Below are 26,273 nucleotides of genomic sequence, written 5' to 3' on the forward strand. Positions count from 1 at the left end.
ATCAAGTGGCTCTCATGTAACCGTCAGCATGGCTGACCGATTATCCCAAGGCATACCTGCATTTCAGAAACTTTGTACCCTTTCTAGAATATCGACAGGTGTGCCATGTATCCATCCTGTGTAATTGGAGAAGCTTCTCCCCCATTTCACAATGTTTTCTCTGTAATTTCCATACCAGATATACGACTGAAATAGTCCTCCTTGAGTTGCCTTAAGGGCCCCGCAACTAATCCAAAGTTAACAAACTATTTCAAAACACCTGGTCCAATAAGCTCATCAGTCCTTTGAAGAGAATTCTTCTTTCTTCTCCAAAGTGAGAAGAGATCTTAAAAGCAAATCGAGATCCCTTAAAGGCAGGACAGTTCACATACCATGGTATTGAAAGCAGCATTGCAAGTAAACGTGTTCTCTTGGCAGAGGGGAACCCAATCCAGCCTTGAAAAAAACGCATTTTTAATAACAGTATCCATTTCCCGAAGTGGAGTTTCGTTTCAGCCCAATGATGCATCAAATGTTGGTTTTTGGCTCAACACATTTATCCCACCTTCCTACTCTATCCTGAAATGTGTTCCTTTTCATGAGTTTCTTAGCTTTAATTACATATTTCAATTACAATCCTCAAGTCCTTAACACCTTCACTTAGTGAAAACCAAGAAGCAAGCAATTGTCAGCTGGATGCCATACCAGCATTTCTGATTGCAAACGGATGCTTTTGAGACCTTCTGCTAAGTAGGCAAAGGTAGGGAATCTTAGATGTGCCCAGCATCCAATGTTCCAATCCTCTATCCTCTTTGAAATGACCCGGAGAGTCAAGGAATGCTTGCCACTTACCTTGGTGAAGTTTCATGCTACCCAAATCTAGAGAGGCCATTTAGAAAGACTTCAAGTGTCATCATTTCAACTTATGGTCCTTGCTGTCAAATTGGCAACAGATATAAGGTCTTTTTGGATCTCTAAGAAACCTAGGGACCGCAGAAGGTTTATACTTCAGAATGCAAGAAGCTTAAGGCAGCTTCCATACCAGATATCAGTTCAGTACTAGCTATTTGCCAGATCATCAGGACCTGAAATCCATGGAGGCCAATTCTCTCCAGAGGAGGAAGTATTGAATAGGTAAGTGCTTCCCTTTCAGTGAAGTGGAGCTCATTTACACATCAACTCGGCAGTTGATGTCAATTGCCTTATCCCTAAAAGTGGCCCAAATCTGGAGAATGCACCTGAAAGGGGTGCGTTGGGGAAGCACATTTGAGTTTCCCAGAGCCACAACACTTTCACACAAAACGAACGCAAAAGTACATGCATAAAAGAAACTCTCAGTCCTGAGGACCAAAGCAAAGGGTGAGGATGAACAACATCCTCAATGTTTTTGAACTACGTTCCCTCATTTTAACAACAAAACGACAAACAGCATGCAAATTGAAAGATAGGGAATCAGGACCACAGTTGTCATGCCTACTGACCTGGGAAGCAGAAAGAGCCAAAAAGTAAAAAGCAAAGAAATTAGGAAAAGTTCAATTTGCTTCATTAACTTCCACATGTCTCCTGGAAATATGCTCGTTTTCTCAGGGTCACAATGATGAAAACCAAAAGGATTTCACTGAACAAACTTTCTCTAACTGAATATTTTACATAGACTGGTTTTGGAGATATGAAAATGATTCATTTGATGCCATGTTTCACCAGAATCTGTAGAATATGCTGGCCATGCAATGTAAAAAAAAAAAAAATACTTGCTTGTCCCTTAGCGGACTACAAGATGGACTAGAGCTCTGCTGATCACAGCAGGTGTTATCCAATAGCAGAGAGACAAATGCAATGCCAAAAGGTCTCTCAGGATCGCAGTTCCCAGGCACCAAAGGGCAGATTCCTACCCATTGGAAAGGGAATATGTCAACCAATGTTCCACCACAGCTGAAACACAATGCAGGAGGGAATGATACCTAGTTGGATCATATGCAAGCTCCGTTACTGACCAAAGACGTCTCAAGTACTCAATGCAAGTGCTGTTTCACACACCTACAATGTACGAATCACAAACAGGATCCCACAAACCAAAGCACAGACTGCCGTGATTAACACCACATTGACACACACAAACACATGAAGAACAAATAAACACTCCAATCACAAAGACAGAAAGCCAGAGAAGGCATTTTGTCAACTTCCACTTCCACTCCCACATGGAGGCCCCCAGTTCTCAAGAGGGAATGGACTCAGAGGGGCTCCCATCCGCTAAGGGGAGCAGCCCAGTTGGAGTAGACCTATTTCCCAGCCTGTGCAAGCTGGAGCGACTTACCCCCAAATGACATGAACTGTATACCACTGCTCTGGACATGTCTCCAAGACAAGCAGCCTCGTGCTGTAGGGCAGCCACTGCATATCAGGGAGAATCCCTGCCAGTATCCTGGAGCCAAATGTACTCTGGCATGTGCTGGGAAGTATAAATGGCGACGCCCCTGATCGAGATCAATACACCATGGGCACAGACCTCCTGGCTGGCTCGCTATAATTGGTAACCAAAGACCAGGATGCGTGCCCGACGCACAGTGAGGCCAAACAGCAGCAAAACATTGGACTTTGGAGCCGAGAAATATTTGTTGTTGAGACATTCAAGGAAATGGGTGGCTTATGCTGGGTAATCCCCAACCTTGAAAGCTTTTAGCAAAGCCCTCTTAGAGGTAAGGTGATGGAGGGGTGTGGCTTTTCGTTGAAAACTTCTCCCTGTCCGATCCATTGTTCTTGAGGACAGGTCATAGTCAGGTCTCAATGATCCTATCAATCTCCAGCAAACAAATGTCACTCTCTGGGTGACAAGAAAGGGCAAGGTCCCAAGGCACAAGACTCACCCTCTGAGGTCCAGACCCACCTAAGAGAAAGGGGTCCCTGGGAGGGGTGGTGGTCCTCCTGCCATGGAGGGTTTGTCCAGGAGCTGGTCTGGGTCCTCCCACCACTGCCCACGCCTCCCAGAGGAGGCAGCTCTGCCTTGGTGGCTCCCTCAGGGCCAGGTCCCAGACGCTTGCTAGCTCTCATCACTGAGGGAGCCGGGTGCACATGACCCAACAGGTCTTAATGCTCCTCAGGCCACCCAAACAGTGGTGGTCAGGTACCCCAGACTGTGAGCCATACCCTTAGGGTCACAGTGGCGGTGTGTGGTAGAGGTTCAACACTGCCTCAAGGCCTGGTCTGGGCCAATGGTCATTCATGGCCTTGGCTCTGGAGCCCTGCAGGACACACCCCCAGCCTGTTCTCTGGGCTCCCCATCACACAAGCTGGCCCAAGGCCGTGTGAGCAGAAGAATGCTGGGGAGAAGGCTGGCACTTGCCTCTTACCTCATGCTCCAGGTCTGAAGGGGCAGCACTCCACTGACTGCTGCCTAACAAAGGGCCCCCACTAAAGATGGCTGACAGACAGTGGCTTGCTTGGGGCAGGGGCCCACTACACTGCCCACCAATGGCTGAGCAGGGTGGTCACAGTGGCATTAGTGGTCTCCTGGTAACCATTGCCTGGTAACGGGGCAGTGGGTCACAGTGCACAGCAAGGGCTGCCTGGGAAGGGCTGCATTCAGCTGGCTATGGTACAATTCCCCCTTTTCTTTGGTCCTCTGCAACCCTGAGGAGAATATGTGGGTATGATTTGGATAGAGTGGTTAATCATAAACTCAGCAGCGGATCTCTGTTTTAGGGGACTTGCTTTCAACCTAGATTCCTGGTTCATCTTTTCCCAAGTCTTTCAGGGAATGGGGTGACGACCACTCTAGCTACGTGCTGCTGGAGGAAAGCAAAGCCCTACAGTGCATTCTGAGTTGGAAGCAATGCCACGTTGCAAGTCTTGATCCAAGTCTTATATAAACTTGTATAAGGAATCCAGGAGAATAAGCCTGAAAAGCAGCGTGAGGGTGGCACTCTGGGGGAGACGTTCTGGCAGGTAATCCAGACACGCAGAAGCAGAAGGGAAGAAATTGTTGTAAGTTGTTAGGAAGTTGAGGGGAAGAGCTTCCCTTAACGGGAGAACACAGATCAAAATCAGCATTATTGCGAAGCAAATCCATAAACGTTAGTAGCATATGCATCTGTTTACTCAGTTTGTCAAAACTGCATTGGTAAGAGTCTTCTTGAAGTTGAAGCACTTTGGGAAAGCCTCAGCCTAACTATCTGTTAGACACTTAAAGAGGCAAGGTTAAAGATCGCATGACAAGGGGTTGCGAAGGAAGCTTAATCAAGTGGCTCTCATGTAACCGTCAGCATGGCTGACCGATTATCCCAAGGCATACCTGCATTTCAGAAACTTTGTACCCTTTCTAGAATATCGACAGGTGTGCCATGTATCCATCCTGTGTAATTGGAGAAGCTTCTCCCCCATTTCACAATGTTTTCTCTGTAATTTCCATACCAGATATACGACTGAAATAGTCCTCCTTGAGTTGCCTTAAGGGCCCCGCAACTAATCCAAAGTTAACAAACTATTTCAAAACACCTGGTCCAATAAGCTCATCAGTCCTTTGAAGAGAATTCTTCTTTCTTCTCCAAAGTGAGAAGAGATCTTAAAAGCAAATCGAGATCCCTTAAAGGCAGGACAGTTCACATACCATGGTATTGAAAGCAGCATTGCAAGTAAACGTGTTCTCTTGGCAGAGGGGAACCCAATCCAGCCTTGAAAAAAACGCATTTTTAATAACAGTATCCATTTCCCGAAGTGGAGTTTCGTTTCAGCCCAATGATGCATCAAATGTTGGTTTTTGGCTCAACACATTTATCCCACCTTCCTACTCTATCCTGAAATGTGTTCCTTTTCATGAGTTTCTTAGCTTTAATTACATATTTCAATTACAATCCTCAAGTCCTTAACACCTTCACTTAGTGAAAACCAAGAAGCAAGCAATTGTCAGCTGGATGCCATACCAGCATTTCTGATTGCAAACGGATGCTTTTGAGACCTTCTGCTAAGTAGGCAAAGGTAGGGAATCTTAGATGTGCCCAGCATCCAATGTTCCAATCCTCTATCCTCTTTGAAATGACCCGGAGAGTCAAGGAATGCTTGCCACTTACCTTGGTGAAGTTTCATGCTACCCAAATCTAGAGAGGCCATTTAGAAAGACTTCAAGTGTCATCATTTCAACTTATGGTCCTTGCTGTCAAATTGGCAACAGATATAAGGTCTTTTTGGATCTCTAAGAAACCTAGGGACCGCAGAAGGTTTATACTTCAGAATGCAAGAAGCTTAAGGCAGCTTCCATACCAGATATCAGTTCAGTACTAGCTATTTGCCAGATCATCAGGACCTGAAATCCATGGAGGCCAATTCTCTCCAGAGGAGGAAGTATTGAATAGGTAAGTGCTTCCCTTTCAGTGAAGTGGAGCTCATTTACACATCAACTCGGCAGTTGATGTCAATTGCCTTATCCCTAAAAGTGGCCCAAATCTGGAGAATGCACCTGAAAGGGGTGCGTTGGGGAAGCACATTTGAGTTTCCCAGAGCCACAACACTTTCACACAAAACGAACGCAAAAGTACATGCATAAAAGAAACTCTCAGTCCTGAGGACCAAAGCAAAGGGTGAGGATGAACAACATCCTCAATGTTTTTGAACTACGTTCCCTCATTTTAACAACAAAACGACAAACAGCATGCAAATTGAAAGATAGGGAATCAGGACCACAGTTGTCATGCCTACTGACCTGGGAAGCAGAAAGAGCCAAAAAGTAAAAAGCAAAGAAATTAGGAAAAGTTCAATTTGCTTCATTAACTTCCACATGTCTCCTGGAAATATGCTCGTTTTCTCAGGGTCACAATGATGAAAACCAAAAGGATTTCACTGAACAAACTTTCTCTAACTGAATATTTTACATAGACTGGTTTTGGAGATATGAAAATGATTCATTTGATGCCATGTTTCACCAGAATCTGTAGAATATGCTGGCCATGCAATGTAAAAAAAAAAAAAAATACTTGCTTGTCCCTTAGCGGACTACAAGATGGACTAGAGCTCTGCTGATCACAGCAGGTGTTATCCAATAGCAGAGAGACAAATGCAATGCCAAAAGGTCTCTCAGGATCGCAGTTCCCAGGCACCAAAGGGCAGATTCCTACCCATTGGAAAGGGAATATGTCAACCAATGTTCCACCACAGCTGAAACACAATGCAGGAGGGAATGATACCTAGTTGGATCATATGCAAGCTCCGTTACTGACCAAAGACGTCTCAAGTACTCAATGCAAGTGCTGTTTCACACACCTACAATGTACGAATCACAAAGAGGATCCCACAAACCAAAGCACAGACTGCCGTGATTAACACCACATTGACACACACAAACACATGAAGAACAAATAAACACTCCAATCACAAAGACAGAAAGCCAGAGAAGGCATTTTGTCAACTTCCACTTCCACTCCCACATGGAGGCCCCCAGTTCTCAAGAGGGAATGGACTCAGAGGGGCTCCCATCCGCTAAGGGGAGCAGCCCAGTTGGAGTAGACCTATTTCCCAGCCTGTGCAAGCTGGAGCGACTTACCCCCAAATGACATGAACTGTATACCACTGCTCTGGACATGTCTCCAAGACAAGCAGCCTCGTGCTGTAGGGCAGCCACTGCATATCAGGGAGAATCCCTGCCAGTATCCTGGAGCCAAATGTACTCTGGCATGTGCTGGGAAGTATAAATGGCGACGCCCCTGATCGAGATCAATACACCATGGGCACAGACCTCCTGGCTGGCTCGCTATAATTGGTAACCAAAGACCAGGATGCGTGCCCGACGCACAGTGAGGCCAAACAGCAGCAAAACATTGGACTTTGGAGCCGAGAAATATTTGTTGTTGAGACATTCAAGGAAATGGGTGGCTTATGCTGGGTAATCCCCAACCTTGAAAGCTTTTAGCAAAGCCCTCTTAGAGGTAAGGTGATGGAGGGGTGTGGCTTTTCGTTGAAAACTTCTCCCTGTCCGATCCATTGTTCTTGAGGACAGGTCATAGTCAGGTCTCAATGATCCTATCAATCTCCAGCAAACAAATGTCACTCTCTGGGTGACAAGAAAGGGCAAGGTCCCAAGGCACAAGACTCACCCTCTGAGGTCCAGACCCACCTAAGAGAAAGGGGTCCCTGGGAGGGGTGGTGGTCCTCCTGCCATGGAGGGTTTGTCCAGGAGCTGGTCTGGGTCCTCCCACCACTGCCCACGCCTCACAGAGGAGGCAGCTCTGCCTTGGTGGCTCCCTCAGGGCCAGGTCCCAGACGCTTGCTAGCTCTCATCACTGAGGGAGCCGGGTGCACATGACCCAACAGGTCTTAATGCTCCTCAGGCCACCCAAACAGTGGTGGTCAGGTACCCCAGACTGTGAGCCATACCCTTAGGGTCACAGTGGCGGTGTGTGGTAGAGGTTCAACACTGCCTCAAGGCCTGGTCTGGGCCAATGGTCATTCATGGCCTTGGCTCTGGAGCCCTGCAGGACACACCCCCAGCCTGTTCTCTGGGCTCCCCATCACACAAGCTGGCCCAAGGCCGTGTGAGCAGAAGAATGCTGGGGAGAAGCCTGGCACTTGCCTCTTACCTCATGCTCCAGGTCTGAAGGGGCAGCACTCCACTGACTGCTGCCTAACAAAGGGCCCCCACTAAAGATGGCTGACAGACAGTGGCTTGCTTGGGGCAGGGGCCCACTACACTGCCCACCAATGGCTGAGCAGGGTGGTCACAGTGGCATTAGTGGTCTCCTGGTAACCATTGCCTGGTAACGGGGCAGTGGGTCACAGTGCACAGCAAGGGCTGCCTGGGAAGGGCTGCATTCAGCTGGCTATGGTACAATTCCCCCTTTTCTTTGGTCCTCTGCAACCCTGAGGAGAATATGTGGGTATGATTTGGATAGAGTGGTTAATCATAAACTCAGCAGCGGATCTCTGTTTTAGGGGACTTGCTTTCAACCTAGATTCCTGGTTCATCTTTTCCCAAGTCTTTCAGGGAATGGGGTGACGACCACTCTAGCTACGTGCTGCTGGAGGAAAGCAAAGCCCTACAGTGCATTCTGAGTTGGAAGCAATGCCACGTTGCAAGTCTTGATCCAAGTCTTATATAAACTTGTATAAGGAATCCAGGAGAATAAGCCTGAAAAGCAGCGTGAGGGTGGCACTCTGGGGGAGACGTTCTGGCAGGTAATCCAGACACGCAGAAGCAGAAGGGAAGACATTGTTGTAAGTTGTTAGGAAGTTGAGGGGAAGAGCTTCCCTTAACGGGAGAACACAGATCAAAATCAGCATTATTGCGAAGCAAATCCATAAACGTTAGTAGCATATGCATCTGTTTACTCAGTTTGTCAAAACTGCATTGGTAAGAGTCTTCTTGAAGTTGAAGCACTTTGGGAAAGCCTCAGCCTAACTATCTGTTAGACACTTAAAGAGGCAAGGTTAAAGATCGCATGACAAGGGGTTGCGAAGGAAGCTTAATCAAGTGGCTCTCATGTAACCGTCAGCATGGCTGACCGATTATCCCAAGGCATACCTGCATTTCAGAAACTTTGTACCCTTTCTAGAATATCGACAGGTGTGCCATGTATCCATCCTGTGTAATTGGAGAAGCTTCTCCCCCATTTCACAATGTTTTCTCTGTAATTTCCATACCAGATATACGACTGAAATAGTCCTCCTTGAGTTTCCTTAAGGGCCCCGCAACTAATCCAAAGTTAACAAAATATTTCAAAACACCTGGTCCAATAAGCTCATCAGTCCTTTGAAGAGAATTCTTCTTTCTTCTCCAAAGTGAGAAGAGATCTTAAAAGCAAATCGAGATCCCTTAAAGGCAGGACAGTTCACATACCATGTTATTGAAAGCAGCATTGCAAGTAAACGTGTTCTCTTGGCAGAGGGGAACCCAATCCAGCCTTGAAAAAAACGCATTTTTAATAACAGTATCCATTTCCCGAAGTGGAGTTTCGTTTCAGCCCAATGATGCATCAAATGTTGGTTTTTGGCTCAACACATTTATCCCACCTTCCTACTCTATCCTGAAATGTGTTCCTTTTCATGAGTTTCTTAGCTTTAATTACATATTTCAATTACAATCCTCAAGTCCTTAACACCTTCACTTAGTGAAAACCAAGAAGCAAGCAATTGTCAGCTGGATGCCATACCAGCATTTCTGATTGCAAACGGATGCTTTTGAGACCTTCTGCTAAGTAGGCAAAGGTAGGGAATCTTAGATGTGCCCAGCATCCAATGTTCCAATCCTCTATCCTCTTTGAAATGACCCGGAGAGTCAAGGAATGCTTGCCACTTAGCTTGGTGAAGTTTCATGCTACCCAAATCTAGAGAGGCCATTTAGAAAGACTTCAAGTGTCATCATTTCAACTTATGGTCTTTGCTGTCAAATTGGCAACAGATATAAGGTCTTTTTGGATCTCTAAGAAACCTAGGGACTGCAGAAGGTTTATACTTCAGAATGCAAGAAGCTTAAGGCAGCTTCCATACCAGATATCAGTTCAGTACTAGCTATTTGCCAGATCATCAGGACCTGAAATCCATGGAGGCCAATTCTCTCCAGAGGAGGAAGTATTGAATAGGTAAGTGCTTCCCTTTCAGTGAAGTGGAGCTCATTTACACATCAACTCGGCAGTTGATGTCAATTGCCTTATCCCTAAAAGTGGCCCAAATCTGGAGAATGCACCTGAAAGGGGTGCGTTGGGGAAGCACATTTGAGTTTCCCAGAGCCACAACACTTTCACACAAAACAAACGCAAAAGTACATGCACAAAAGAAACTCTCAGTCCTGAGGACCAAAGCAAAGGGTGAGGATGAACAACATCCTCAATGTTTTCGAACTACGTTCCCTCATTTTAACAACAAAACGACAAACAGCATGCAAATTGAAAGATAGGGAATCAGGACCACAGTTGTCATGCCTACTGACCTGGGAAGCAGAAAGAGCCAAAAAGTAAAAAGCAAAGAAATTAGGAAAAGTTCAATTTGCTTCATTAACTTCCACATGTCTCCTGGAAATATGCTCGTTTTCTCAGGGTCACAATGATGAAAACCAAAAGGATTTCACTGAACAAACTTTCTCTAACTGAATATTTTACATAGACTGGTTTTGGAGATATGAAAATGATTCATTTGATGCCATGTTTCACCAGAATCTGTAGAATATGCTGGCCATGCAATGTAAAAAAAAAAAAATACTTGCTTGTCCCTTAGCGGACTACAAGATGGACTAGAGCTCTGCTGATCACAGCAGGTGTTATCCAATAGCAGAGAGACAAATGCAATGCCAAAAGGTCTCTCAGGATCGCAGTTCCCAGGCACCAAAGGGCAGATTCCTACCCATTGGAAAGGGAATATGTCAACCAATGTTCCACCACAGCTGAAACACAATGCAGGAGGGAATGATACCTAGTTGGATCATATGCAAGCTCCGTTACTGACCAAAGACGTCTCAAGTACTCAATGCAAGTGCTGTTTCACACACCTACAATGTACGAATCACAAAGAGGATCCCACAAACCAAAGCACAGACTGCCGTGATTAACACCACATTGACACACACAAACACATGAAGAACAAATAAACACTCCAATCACAAAGACAGAAAGCCAGAGAAGGCATTTTGTCAACTTCCACTTCCACTCCCACATGGAGGCCCCCAGTTCTCAAGAGGGAATGGACTCAGAGGGGCTCCCATCCGCTAAGGGGAGCAGCCCAGTTGGAGTAGACCTATTTCCCAGCCTGTGCAAGCTGGAGCGACTTACCCCCAAATGACATGAACTGTATACCACTGCTCTGGACATGTCTCCAAGACAAGCAGCCTCGTGCTGTAGGGCAGCCACTGCATATCAGGGAGAATCCCTGCCAGTATCCTGGAGCCAAATGTACTCTGGCATGTGCTGGGAAGTATAAATGGCGACGCCCCTGATCGAGATCAATACACCATGGGCACAGACCTCCTGGCTGGCTCGCTATAATTGGTAACCAAAGACCAGGATGTGTGCCCGACGCACAGTGAGGCCAAACAGCAGCAAAACATTGGACTTTGGAGCCGAGAAATATTTGTTGTTGAGACATTCAAGGAAATGGGTGGCTTATGCTGGGTAATCCCCAACCTTGAAAGCTTTTAGCAAAGCCCTCTTAGAGGTAAGGTGATGGAGGGGTGTGGCTTTTCGTTGAAAACTTCTCCCTGTCCGATCCATTGTTCTTGAGGACAGGTCATAGTCAGGTCTCAATGATCCTATCAATCTCCAGCAAACAAATGTCACTCTCTGGGTGACAAGAAAGGGCAAGGTCCCAAGGCACAAGACTCACCCTCTGAGGTCCAGACCCACCTAAGAGAAAGGGGTCCCTGGGAGGGGTGGTGGTCCTCCTGCCATGGAGGGTTTGTCCAGGAGCTGGTCTGGGTCCTCCCACCACTGCCCACGCCTCCCAGAGGAGGCAGCTCTGCCTTGGTGGCTCCCTCAGGGCCAGGTCCCAGACGCTTGCTAGCTCTCATCACTGAGGGAGCCGGGTGCACATGACCCAACAGGTCTTAATGCTCCTCAGGCCACCCAAACAGTGGTGGTCAGGTACCCCAGACTGTGAGCCATACCCTTAGGGTCACAGTGGCGGTGTGTGGTAGAGGTTCAACACTGCCTCAAGGCCTGGTCTGGGCCAATGGTCATTCATGGCCTTGGCTCTGGAGCCCTGCAGGACACACCCCCAGCCTGTTCTCTGGGCTCCCCATCACACAAGCTGGCCCAAGGCCGTGTGAGCAGAAGAATGCTGGGGAGAAGGCTGGCACTTGCCTCTTACCTCATGCTCCAGGTCTGAAGGGGCAGCACTCCACTGACTGCTGCCTAACAAAGGGCCCCCACTAAAGATGGCTGACAGACAGTGGCTTGCTTGGGGCAGGGGCCCACTACACTGCCCACCAATGGCTGAGCAGGGTGGTCACAGTGGCATTAGTGGTCTCCTGGTAACCATTGCCTGGTAACGGGGCAGTGGGTCACAGTGCACAGCAAGGGCTGCCTGGGAAGGGCTGCATTCAGCTGGCTATGGTACAATTCCCCCTTTTCTTTGGTCCTCTGCAACCCTGAGGAGAATATGTGGGTATGATTTGGATAGAGTGGTTAATCATAAACTCAGCAGCGGATCTCTGTTTTAGGGGACTTGCTTTCAACCTAGATTCCTGGTTCATCTTTTCCCAAGTCTTTCAGGGAATGGGGTGACGACCACTCTAGCTACGTGCTGCTGGAGGAAAGCAAAGCCCTACAGTGCATTCTGAGTTGGAAGCAATGCCACGTTGCAAGTCTTGATCCAAGTCTTATATAAACTTGTATAAGGAATCCAGGAGAATAAGCCTGAAAAGCAGCGTGAGGGTGGCACTCTGGGGGAGACGTTCTGGCAGGTAATCCAGACACGCAGAAGCAGAAGGGAAGACATTGTTGTAAGTTGTTAGGAAGTTGAGGGGAAGAGCTTCCCTTAACGGGAGAACACAGATCAAAATCAGCATTATTGCGAAGCAAATCCATAAACGTTAGTAGCATATGCATCTGTTTACTCAGTTTGTCAAAACTGCATTGGTAAGAGTCTTCTTGAAGTTGAAGCACTTTGGGAAAGCCTCAGCCTAACTATCTGTTAGACACTTAAAGAGGCAAGGTTAAAGATCGCATGACAAGGGGTTGCGAAGGAAGCTTAATCAAGTGGCTCTCATGTAACCGTCAGCATGGCTGACCGATTATCCCAAGGCATACCTGCATTTCAGAAACTTTGTACCCTTTCTAGAATATCGACAGGTGTGCCATGTATCCATCCTGTGTAATTGGAGAAGCTTCTCCCCCATTTCACAATGTTTTCTCTGTAATTTCCATACCAGATATACGACTGAAATAGTCCTCCTTGAGTTGCCTTAAGGGCCCCGCAACTAATCCAAAGTTAACAAACTATTTCAAAACACCTGGTCCAATAAGCTCATCAGTCCTTTGAAGAGAATTCTTCTTTCTTCTCCAAAGTGAGAAGAGATCTTAAAAGCAAATCGAGATCCCTTAAAGGCAGGACAGTTCACATACCATGGTATTGAAAGCAGCATTGCAAGTAAACGTGTTCTCTTGGCAGAGGGGAACCCAATCCAGCCTTGAAAAAAACGCATTTTTAATAACAGTATCCATTTCCCGAAGTGGAGTTTCGTTTCAGCCCAATGATGCATCAAATGTTGGTTTTTGGCTCAACACATTGATCCCACCTTCCTACTCTATCCTGAAATGTGTTCCTTTTCATGAGTTTCTTAGCTTTAATTACATATTTCAATTACAATCCTCAAGTCCTTAACACCTTCACTTAGTGAAAACCAAGAAGCAAGCAATTGTCAGCTGGATGCCATACCAGCATTTCTGATTGCAAACGGATGCTTTTGAGACCTTCTGCTAAGTAGGCAAAGGTAGGGAATCTTAGATGTGCCCAGCATCCAATGTTCCAATCCTCTATCCTCTTTGAAATGACCCGGAGAGTCAAGGAATGCTTGCCACTTACCTTGGTGAAGTTTCATGCTCCCCAAATCTAGAGAGGCCATTTAGAAAGACTTCAAGTGTCATCATTTCAACTTATGGTCTTTGCTGTCAAATTGGCAACAGATATAAGGTCTTTTTGGATCTCTAAGAAACCTAGGGACTGCAGAAGGTTTATACTTCAGAATGCAAGAAGCTTAAGGCAGCTTCCATACCAGATATCAGTTCAGTACTAGCTATTTGCCAGATCATCAGGACCTGAAATCCATGGAGGCCAATTCTCTCCAGAGGAGGAAGTATTGAATAGGTAAGTGCTTCCCTTTCAGTGAAGTGGAGCTCATTTACACATCAACTCGGCAGTTGATGTCAATTGCCTTATCCCTAAAAGTGGCCCAAATCTGGAGAATGCACCTGAAAGGGGTGCGTTGGGGAAGCACATTTGAGTTTCCCAGAGCCACAACACTTTCACACAAAACAAACGCAAAAGTACATGCACAAAAGAAACTCTCAGTCCTGAGGACCAAAGCAAAGGGTGAGGATGAACAACATCCTCAATGTTTTCGAACTACGTTCCCTCATTTTAACAACAAAACGACAAACAGCATGCAAATTGAAAGATAGGGAATCAGGACCACAGTTGTCATGCCTACTGACCTGGGAAGCAGAAAGAGCCAAAAAGTAAAAAGCAAAGAAATTAGGAAAAGTTCAATTTGCTTCATTAACTTCCACATGTCTCCTGGAAATATGCTCGTTTTCTCAGGGTCACAATGATGAAAACCAAAAGGATTTCACTGAACAAACTTTCTCTAACTGAATATTTTACATAGACTGGTTTTGGAGATATGAAAATGATTCATTTGATGCCATGTTTCACCAGAATCTGTAGAATATGCTGGCCATGCAATGTAAAAAAAAAAAAAAATACTTGCTTGTCCCTTAGCGGACTACAAGATGGACTAGAGCTCTGCTGATCACAGCAGGTGTTATCCAATAGCAGAGAGACAAATGCAATGCCAAAAGGTCTCTCAGGATCGCAGTTCCCAGGCACCAAAGGGCAGATTCCTACCCATTGGAAAGGGAATATGTCAACCAATGTTCCACCACAGCTGAAACACAATGCAGGAGGGAATGATACCTAGTTGGATCATATGCAAGCTCCGTTACTGACCAAAGACGTCTCAAGTACTCAATGCAAGTGCTGTTTCACACACCTACAATGTACGAATCACAAAGAGGATCCCACAAACCAAAGCACAGACTGCCGTGATTAACACCACATTGACACACACAAACACATGAAGAACAAATAAACACTCCAATCACAAAGACAGAAAGCCAGAGAAGGCATTTTGTCAACTTCCACTTCCACTCCCACATGGAGGCCCCCAGTTCTCAAGAGGGAATGGACTCAGAGGGGCTCCCATCCGCTAAGGGGAGCAGCCCAGTTGGAGTAGACCTATTTCCCAGCCTGTGCAAGCTGGAGCGACTTACCCCCAAATGACATGAACTGTATACCACTGCTCTGGACATGTCTCCAAGACAAGCAGCCTCGTGCTGTAGGGCAGCCACTGCATATCAGGGAGAATCCCTGCCAGTATCCTGGAGCCAAATGTACTCTGGCATGTGCTGGGAAGTATAAATGGCGACGCCCCTGATCGAGATCAATACACCATGGGCACAGACCTCCTGGCTGGCTCGCTATAATTGGTAACCAAAGACCAGGATGTGTGCCCGACGCACAGTGAGGCCAAACAGCAGCAAAACATTGGACTTTGGAGCCGAGAAATATTTGTTGTTGAGACATTCAAGGAAATGGGTGGCTTATGCTGGGTAATCCCCAACCTTGAAAGCTTTTAGCAAAGCCCTCTTAGAGGTAAGGTGATGGAGGGGTGTGGCTTTTCGTTGAAAACTTCTCCCTGTCCAATCCATTGTTCTTGAGGACAGGTCATAGTCAGGTCTCAATGTTCCTATCAATCTCCAGCAAACAAATGTCACTCTCTGGGTGACAAGAAAGGGCAAGGTCCCAAGGCACAAGACTCACCCTCTGAGGTCCAGACCCACCTAAGAGAAAGGGGTCCCTGGGAGGGGTGGTGGTCCTCCTGCCATGGAGGGTATGTCCAGGAGCTGGTCTGGGTCCTCCCACCACTGCCCACGCCTCACAGAGGAGGCAGCTCTGCCTTGGTGGCTCCCTCAGGGCCAGGTCCCAGATGCTTGCTAGCTCTCATCACTGAGGGAGCCGGGTGCACATGACCCAACAGGTCTTAATGCTCCTCAGGCCACCCAAACAGTGGTGGTCAGGTACCCCAGACTGTGAGCCATACCCTTAGGGTCACAGTGGCGGTGTGTGGTAGAGGTTCAACACTGCCTCAAGGCCTGGTCTGGGCCAATGGTCATTCATGGCCTTGGCTCTGGAGCCCTGCAGGACACACCCCCAGCCTGTTCTCTGGGCTCCCCATCACACAAGCTGGCCCAAGGCCGTGTGAGCAGAAGAATGCTGGGGAGAAGGCTGGCACTTGCCTCTTACCTCATGCTCCAGGTCTGAAGGGGCAGCACTCCACTGACTGCTGCCAAACAAAGGGCCCCCACTAAAGATGGCTGACAGACAGTGGCTTGCTTGGGGCAGGGGCCCACTACACTGCCCACCAATGGCTGAGCAGGGTGGTCACAGTGGCATTAGTGGTCTCCTGGTAACCATTGCCTGGTAACGGGGCAGTGGGTCACAGTGCACAGCAAGGGCTGCCTGGGAAGGGCTGCATTCAGCTGGCTATGGTACAATTCCCCCTTTTCTTTGGTCCTCTGCAACCCTGAGGAGAATATGTGGGTATGATTTGGATAGAGTGGTTAATCATAAACTCAGCAGCGGATCTCTGTTTTAGGGGACTTGCTTGCAACCTCCATTCCTGGTTCATCTTTTCCCAAGTCTTTCAGGGAATGGGGTGACGACCACTCTAGCTTCGTGCTGCTGGAGGAAAGCAAAGCCCTACAGTGCATTCTGAGTTGGAAGCAATGCCACGTTGCAAGTCTTGATCCAAGTCTTATATAAACTTGTATAAGGAATCCAGGAGAATAAGCCTGAAAAGCAGCGTGAGGGTGGTACTCTGGGGGAGACGTTCTGGCAGGTAATCCAGACACGCAGAAGCAGAAGGGAAGACATTGTTGTAAGTTGTTAGGAAGTTGAGGGGAAGAGCTTCCCTTAACGGGAGAACACAGATCAAAATCAGCATTATTGCGAAGCAAATCCATAAACGTTAGTAGCATATGCATCTGTTTACTCAGTTTGTCAAAACTGCATTGGTAAGAGTCTTCTTGAAGTTGAAGCACTTTGGGAAAGCCTCAGCCTAACTATCTGTTAGACACTTAAAGAGGCAAGGTTAAAGATCGCATGACAAGGGGTTGCGAAGGAAGCTTAATCAAGTGGCTCTCATGTAACCGTCAGCATGGCTGACCGATTATCCCAAGGCATACCTGCATTTCAGAAACTTTGTACCCTTTCTAGAATATCGACAGGTGTGCCATGTATCCATCCTGTGTAATTGGAGAAGCTTCTCCCCCATTTCACAATGTTTTCTCTGTAATTTCCATACCAGATATACGACTGAAATAGTCCTCCTTGAGTTGCCTTAAGGGCCCCGCAACTAATCCAAAGTTAACAAAATATTTCAAAACACCTGGTCCAATAAGCTCATCAGTCCTTTGAAGAGAATTCTTCTTTCTTCTCCAAAGTGAGAAGAGATCTTAAAAGCAAATCGAGATCCCTTAAAGGCAGGACAGTTCACATACCATGGTATTGAAAGCAGCATTGCAAGTAAACGTGTTCTCTTGGCAGAGGGGAACCCAATCCAGCCTTGAAAAAAACGCATTTTTAATAACAGTATCCATTTCCCGAAGTGGAGTTTCGTTTCAGCCCAATGATGCATCAAATGTTGGTTTTTGGCTCAACACATTTATCCCACCTTCCTACTCTATCCTGAAATGTGTTCCTTTTCATGAGTTTCTTAGCTTTAATTACATATTTCAATTACAATCCTCAAGTCCTTAACACCTTCACTTAGTGAAAACCAAGAAGCAAGCAATTGTCAGCTGGATGCCATACCAGCATTTCTGATTGCAAACGGATGCTTTTGAGACCTTCTGCTAAGTAGGCAAAGGTAGGGAATCTTAGATGTGCCCAGCATCCAATGTTCCAATCCTCTATCCTCTTTGAAATGACCCGGAGAGTCAAGGAATGCTTGCCACTTAGCTTGGTGAAGTTTCATGCTACCCAAATCTAGAGAGGCCATTTAGAAAGACTTCAAGTGTCATCATTTCAACTTATGGTCTTTGCTGTCAAATTGGCAACAGATATAAGGTCTTTTTGGATCTCTAAGAAACCTAGGGACTGCAGAAGGTTTATACTTCAGAATGCAAGAAGCTTAAGGCAGCTTCCATACCAGATATCAGTTCAGTACTAGCTATTTGCCAGATCATCAGGACCTGAAATCCATGGAGGCCAATTCTCTCCAGAGGAGGAAGTATTGAATAGGTAAGTGCTTCCCTTTCAGTGAAGTGGAGCTCATTTACACATCAACTCGGCAGTTGATGTCAATTGCCTTATCCCTAAAAGTGGCCCAAATCTGGAGAATGCACCTGAAAGGGGTGCGTTGGGGAAGCACATTTGAGTTTCCCAGAGCCACAACACTTTCACACAAAACAAACGCAAAAGTACATGCACAAAAGAAACTCTCAGTCCTGAGGACCAAAGCAAAGGGTGAGGATGAACAACATCCTCAATGTTTTCGAACTACGTTCCCTCATTTTAACAACAAAACGACAAACAGCATGCAAATTGAAAGATAGGGAATCAGGACCACAGTTGTCATGCCTACTGACCTGGGAAGCAGAAAGAGCCAAAAAGTAAAAAGCAAAGAAATTAGGAAAAGTTCAATTTGCTTCATTAACTTCCACATGTCTCCTGGAAATATGCTCGTTTTCTCAGGGTCACAATGATGAAAACCAAAAGGATTTCACTGAACAAACTTTCTCTAACTGAATATTTTACATAGACTGGTTTTGGAGATATGAAAATGATTCATTTGATGCCATGTTTCACCAGAATCTGTAGAATATGCTGGCCATGCAATGTAAAAAAAAAAAAAAATACTTGCTTGTCCCTTAGCGGACTACAAGATGGACTAGAGCTCTGCTGATCACAGCAGGTGTTATCCAATAGCAGAGAGACAAATGCAATGCCAAAAGGTCTCTCAGGATCGCAGTTCCCAGGCACCAAAGGGCAGATTCCTACCCATTGGAAAGGGAATATGTCAACCAATGTTCCACCACAGCTGAAACACAATGCAGGAGGGAATGATACCTAGTTGGATCATATGCAAGCTCCGTTACTGACCAAAGACGTCTCAAGTACTCAATGCAAGTGCTGTTTCACACACCTACAATGTACGAATCACAAAGAGGATCCCACAAACCAAAGCACAGACTGCCGTGATTAACACCACATTGACACACACAAACACATGAAGAACAAATAAACACTCCAATCACAAAGACAGAAAGCCAGAGAAGGCATTTTGTCAACTTCCACTTCCACTCCCACATGGAGGCCCCCAGTTCTCAAGAGGGAATGGACTCAGAGGGGCTCCCATCCGCTAAGGGGAGCAGCCCAGTTGGAGTAGACCTATTTCCCAGCCTGTGCAAGCTGGAGCGACTTACCCCCAAATGACATGAACTGTATACCACTGCTCTGGACATGTCTCCAAGACAAGCAGCCTCGTGCTGTAGGGCAGCCACTGCATATCAGGGAGAATCCCTGCCAGTATCCTGGAGCCAAATGTACTCTGGCATGTGCTGGGAAGTATAAATGGCGACGCCCCTGATCGAGATCAATACACCATGGGCACAGACCTCCTGGCTGGCTCGCTATAATTGGTAACCAAAGACCAGGATGTGTGCCCGACGCACAGTGAGGCCAAACAGCAGCAAAACATTGGACTTTGGAGCCGAGAAATATTTGTTGTTGAGACATTCAAGGAAATGGGTGGCTTATGCTGGGTAATCCCCAACCTTGAAAGCTTTTAGCAAAGCCCTCTTAGAGGTAAGGTGATGGAGGGGTGTGGCTTTTCGTTGAAAACTTCTCCCTGTCCAATCCATTGTTCTTGAGGACAGGTCATAGTCAGGTCTCAATGTTCCTATCAATCTCCAGCAAACAAATGTCACTCTCTGGGTGACAAGAAAGGGCAAGGTCCCAAGGCACAAGACTCACCCTCTGAGGTCCAGACCCACCTAAGAGAAAGGGGTCCCTGGGAGGGGTGGTGGTCCTCCTGCCATGGAGGGTATGTCCAGGAGCTGGTCTGGGTCCTCCCACCACTGCCCACGCCTCACAGAGGAGGCAGCTCTGCCTTGGTGGCTCCCTCAGGGCCAGGTCCCAGACGCTTGCTAGCTCTCATCACTGAGGGAGCCGGGTGCACATGACCCAACAGGTCTTAATGCTCCTCAGGCCACCCAAACAGTGGTGGTCAGGTACCCCAGACTGTGAGCCATACCCTTAGGGTCACAGTGGCGGTGTGTGGTAGAGGTTCAACACTGCCTCAAGGCCTGGTCTGGGCCAATGGTCATTCATGGCCTTGGCTCTGGAGCCCTGCAGGACACACCCCCAGCCTGTTCTCTGGGCTCCCCATCACACAAGCTGGCCCAAGGCCGTGTGAGCAGAAGAATGCTGGGGAGAAGGCTGGCACTTGCCTCTTACCTCATGCTCCAGGTCTGAAGGGGCAGCACTCCACTGACTGCTGCCTAACAAAGGGCCCCCACTAAAGATGGCTGACAGACAGTGGCTTGCTTGGGGCAGGGGCCCACTACACTGCCCACCAATGGCTGAGCAGGGTGGTCACAGTGGCATTAGTGGTCTCCTGGTAACCATTGCCTGGTAACGGGGCAGTGGGTCACAGTGCACAGCAAGGGCTGCCTGGGAAGGGCTGCATTCAGCTGGCTATGGTACAATTCCCCCTTTTCTTTGGTCCTCTGCAACCCTGAGGAGAATATGTGGGTATGATTTGGATAGAGTGGTTAATCATAAACTCAGCAGCGGATCTCTGTTTTAGGGGACTTGCTTGCAACCTCCATTCCTGGTTCATCTTTTCCCAAGTCTTTCAGGGAATGGGGTGACGACCACTCTAGCTTCGTGCTGCTGGAGGAAAGCAAAGCCCTACAGTGCATTCTGAGTTGGAAGCAATGCCACGTTGCAAGTCTTGATCCAAGTCTTATATAAACTTGTATAAGGAATCCAGGAGAATAAGCCTGAAAAGCAGCGTGAGGGTGGCACTCTGGGGGAGACGTTCTGGCAGGTAATCCAGACACACAGAAGCAGAAGGGAAGACATTGTTGTAAGTTGTTAGGAAGTTGAGGGGAAGAGCTTCCCTTAACGGGAGAACACAGATCAAAATCAGCATTATTGCGAAGCAAATCCATAAACGTTAGTAGCATATGCATCTGTTTACTCAGTTTGTCAAAACTGCATTGGTAAGAGTCTTCTTGAAGTTGAAGCACTTTGGGAAAGCCTCAGCCTAACTATCTGTTAGACACTTAAAGAGGCAAGGTTAAAGATCGCATGACAAGGGGTTGCGAAGGAAGCTTAATCAAGTGGTTCTCATGTAACCGTCAGCATGGCTGACCGATTATCCCAAGGCATACCTGCATTTCAGAAACTTTGTACCCTTTCTAGAATATCGACAGGTGTGCCATGTATCCATCCTGTGTAATTGGAGAAGCTTCTCCCCCATTTCACAATGTTTTCTCTGTAATTTCCATACCAGATATACGACTGAAATAGTCCTCCTTGAGTTGCCTTAAGGGCCCCGCAACTAATCCAAAGTTAACAAAATATTTCAAAACACCTGGTCCAATAAGCTCATCAGTCCTTTGAAGAGAATTCTTCTTTCTTCTCCAAAGTGAGAAGAGATCTTAAAAGCAAATCGAGATCCCTTAAAGGCAGGACAGTTCACATACCATGTTATTGAAAGCAGCATTGCAAGTAAACGTGTTCTCTTGGCAGAGGGGAACCCAATCCAGCCTTGAAAAAAACGCATTTTTAATAACAGTATCCATTTCCCGAAGTGGAGTTTCGTTTCAGCCCAATGATGCATCAAATGTTGGTTTTTGGCTCAACACATTTATCCCACCTTCCTACTCTATCCTGAAATGTGTTCCTTTTCATGAGTTTCTTAGCTTTAATTACATATTTCAATTACAATCCTCAAGTCCTTAACACCTTCACTTAGTGAAAACCAAGAAGCAAGCAATTGTCAGCTGGATGCCATACCAGCATTTCTGATTGCAAACGGATGCTTTTGAGACCTTCTGCTAAGTAGGCAAAGGTAGGGAATCTTAGATGTGCCCAGCATCCAATGTTCCAATCCTCTATCCTCTTTGAAATGACCCGGAGAGTCAAGGAATGCTTGCCACTTACCTTGGTGAAGTTTCATGCTACCCAAATCTAGAGAGGCCATTTAGAAAGACTTCAAGTGTCATCATTTCAACTTATGGTCCTTGCTGTCAAATTGGCAACAGATATAAGGTCTTTTTGGATCTCTAAGAAACCTAGGGACCGCAGAAGGTTTATACTTCAGAATGCAAGAAGCTTAAGGCAGCTTCCATACCAGATATCAGTTCAGTACTAGCTATTTGCCAGATCATCAGGACCTGAAATCCATGGAGGCCAATTCTCTCCAGAGGAGGAAGTATTGAATAGGTAAGTGCTTCCCTTTCAGTGAAGTGGAGCTCATTTACACATCAACTCGGCAGTTGATGTCAATTGCCTTATCCCTAAAAGTGGCCCAAATCTGGAGAATGCACCTGAAAGGGGTGCGTTGGGGAAGCACATTTGAGTTTCCCAGAGCCACAACACTTTCACACAAAACGAACGCAAAAGTACATGCATAAAAGAAACTCTCAGTCCTGAGGACCAAAGCAAAGGGTGAGGATGAACAACATCCTCAATGTTTTTGAACTACGTTCCCTCATTTTAACAACAAAACGACAAACAGCATGCAAATTGAAAGATAGGGAATCAGGACCACAGTTGTCATGCCTACTGACCTGGGAAGCAGAAAGAGCCAAAAAGTAAAAAGCAAAGAAATTAGGAAAAGTTCAATTTGCTTCATTAACTTCCACATGTCTCCTGGAAATATGCTCGTTTTCTCAGGGTCACAATGATGAAAACCAAAAGGATTTCACTGAACAAACTTTCTCTAACTGAATATTTTACATAGACTGGTTTTGGAGATATGAAAATGATTCATTTGATGCCATGTTTCACCAGAATCTGTAGAATATGCTGGCCATGCAATGTAAAAAAAAAAAAATACTTGCTTGTCCCTTAGCGGACTACAAGATGGACTAGAGCTCTGCTGATCACAGCAGGTGTTATCCAATAGCAGAGAGACAAATGCAATGCCAAAAGGTCTCTCAGGATCGCAGTTCCCAGGCACCAAAGGGCAGATTCCTACCCATTGGAAAGGGAATATGTCAACCAATGTTCCACCACAGCTGAAACACAATGCAGGAGGGAATGATACCTAGTTGGATCATATGCAAGCTCCGTTACTGACCAAAGACGTCTCAAGTACTCAATGCAAGTGCTGTTTCACACACCTACAATGTACGAATCACAAAGAGGATCCCACAAACCAAAGCACAGACTGCCGTGATTAACACCACATTGACACACACAAACACATGAAGAACAAATAAACACTCCAATCACAAAGACAGAAAGCCAGAGAAGGCATTTTGTCAACTTCCACTTCCACTCCCACATGGAGGCCCCCAGTTCTCAAGAGGGAATGGACTCAGAGGGGCTCCCATCCGCTAAGGGGAGCAGCCCAGTTGGAGTAGACCTATTTCCCAGCCTGTGCAAGCTGGAGCGACTTACCCCCAAATGACATGAACTGTATACCACTGCTCTGGACATGTCTCCAAGACAAGCAGCCTCGTGCTGTAGGGCAGCCACTGCATATCAGGGAGAATCCCTGCCAGTATCCTGGAGCCAAATGTACTCTGGCATGTGCTGGGAACTATAAATGGCGACGCCCCTGATCGAGATCAATACACCATGGGCACAGACCTCTTGGCTGGCTCGCTATAATTGGTAACCAAAGACCAGGATGTGTGCCCGACGCACAGTGAGGCCAAACAGCAGCAAAACATTGGACTTTGGAGCCGAGAAATATTTGTTGTTGAGACATTCAAGGAAATGGGTGGCTTATGCTGGGTAATCCCCAACCTTGAAAGCTTTTAGCAAAGCCCTCTTAGAGGTAAGGTGATGGAGGGGTGTGGCTTTTCGTTGAAAACTTCTCCCTGTCCGATCCATTGTTCTTGAGGACAGGTCATAGTCAGGTCTCAATGATCCTATCAATCTCCAGCAAACAAATGTCACTCTCTGGGTGACAAGAAAGGGCAAGGTTCCAAGGCACAAGACTCACCCTCTGAGGTCCAGACCCACCTAAGAGAAAGGGGTCCCTGGGAGGGGTGGTGGTCCTCCTGCCATGGAGGGTTTGTCCAGGAGCTGGTCTGGGTCCTCCCACCACTGCCCACGCCTCACAGAGGAGGCAGCTCTGCCTTGGTGGCTCCCTCAGGGCCAGGTCCCAGACGCTTGCTAGCTCTCATCACTGAGGGAGCCGGGTGCACATGACCCAACAGGTCTTAATGCTCCTCAGGCCACCCAAACAGTGGTGGTCAGGTACCCCAGACTGTGAGCCATACCCTTAGGGTCACAGTGGCGGTGTGTGGTAGAGGTTCAACACTGCCTCAAGGCCTGGTCTGGGCCAATGGTCATTCATGGCCTTGGCTCTGGAGCCCTGCAGGACACACCCCCAGCCTGTTCTCTGGGCTCCCCATCACACAAGCTGGCCCAAGGCCGTGTGAGCAGAAGAATGCTGGGGAGAAGGCTGGCACTTGCCTCTTACCTCATGCTCCAGGTCTGAAGGGGCAGCACTCCACTGACTGCTGCCTAACAAAGGGCCCCCACTAAAGATGGCTGACAGACAGTGGCTTGCTTGGGGCAGGGGCCCACTACACTGCCCACCAATGGCTGAGCAGGGTGGTCACAGTGGCATTAGTGGTCTCCTGGTAACCATTGCCTGGTAACGGGGCAGTGGGTCACAGTGCACAGCAAGGGCTGCCTGGGAAGGGCTGCATTCAGCTGGCTATGGTACAATTCCCCCTTTTCTTTGGTCCTCTGCAACCCTGAGGAGAATATGTGGGTATGATTTGGATAGAGTGGTTAATCATAAACTCAGCAGCGGATCTCTGTTTTAGGGGACTTGCTTTCAACCTAGATTCCTGGTTCATCTTTTCCCAAGTCTTTCAGGGAATGGGGTGACGACCACTCTAGCTACGTGCTGCTGGAGGAAAGCAAAGCCCTACAGTGCATTCTGAGTTGGAAGCAATGCCACGTTGCAAGTCTTGATCCAAGTCTTATATAAACTTGTATAAGGAATCCAGGAGAATAAGCCTGAAAAGCAGCGTGAGGGTGGCACTCTGGGGGAGACGTTCTGGCAGGTAATCCAGACACGCAGAAGCAGAAGGGAAGAAATTGTTGTAAGTTGTTAGGAAGTTGAGGGGAAGAGCTTCCCTTAACGGGAGAACACAGATCAAAATCAGCATTATTGCGAAGCAAATCCATAAACGTTAGTAGCATATGCATCTGTTTACTCAGTTTGTCAAAACTGCATTGGTAAGAGTCTTCTTGAAGTTGAAGCACTTTGGGAAAGCCTCAGCCTAACTATCTGTTAGACACTTAAAGAGGCAAGGTTAAAGATCGCATGACAAGGGGTTGCGAAGGAAGCTTAATCAAGTGGCTCTCATGTAACCGTCAGCATGGCTGACCGATTATCCCAAGGCATACCTGCATTTCAGAAACTTTGTACCCTTTCTAGAATATCGACAGGTGTGCCATGTATCCATCCTGTGTAATTGGAGAAGCTTCTCCCCCATTTCACAATGTTTTCTCTGTAATTTCCATACCAGATATACGACTGAAATAGTCCTCCTTGAGTTGCCTTAAGGGCCCCGCAACTAATCCAAAGTTAACAAAATATTTCAAAACACCTGGTCCAATAAGCTCATCAGTCCTTTGAAGAGAATTCTTCTTTCTTCTCCAAAGTGAGAAGAGATCTTAAAAGCAAATCGAGATCCCTTAAAGGCAGGACAGTTCACATACCATGTTATTGAAAGCAGCATTGCAAGTAAACGTGTTCTCTTGGCAGAGGGGAACCCAATCCAGCCTTGAAAAAAACGCATTTTTAATAACAGTATCCATTTCCCGAAGTGGAGTTTCGTTTCAGCCCAATGATGCATCAAATGTTGGTTTTTGGCTCAACACATTTATCCCACCTTCCTACTCTATCCTGAAATGTGTTCCTTTTCATGAGTTTCTTAGCTTTAATTACATATTTCAATTACAATCCTCAAGTCCTTAACACCTTCACTTAGTGAAAACCAAGAAGCAAGCAATTGTCAGCTGGATGCCATACCAGCATTTCTGATTGCAAACGGATGCTTTTGAGACCTTCTGCTAAGTAGGCAAAGGTAGGGAATCTTAGATGTGCCCAGCATCCAATGTTCCAATCCTCTATCCTCTTTGAAATGACCCGGAGAGTCAAGGAATGCTTGCCACTTACCTTGGTGAAGTTTCATGCTCCCCAAATCTAGAGAGGCCATTTAGAAAGACTTCAAGTGTCATCATTTCAACTTATGGTCCTTGCTGTCAAATTGGCAACAGATATAAGGTCTTTTTGGATCTCTAAGAAACCTAGGGACCGCAGAAGGTTTATACTT

The sequence above is a fragment of the Hippopotamus amphibius genome, chromosome 10 (genome assembly GCF_030028045.1).
Source record: "Hippopotamus amphibius kiboko isolate mHipAmp2 chromosome 10, mHipAmp2.hap2, whole genome shotgun sequence".
In the NCBI taxonomy this organism is placed as follows: domain Eukaryota; kingdom Metazoa; phylum Chordata; class Mammalia; order Artiodactyla; family Hippopotamidae; genus Hippopotamus; species Hippopotamus amphibius.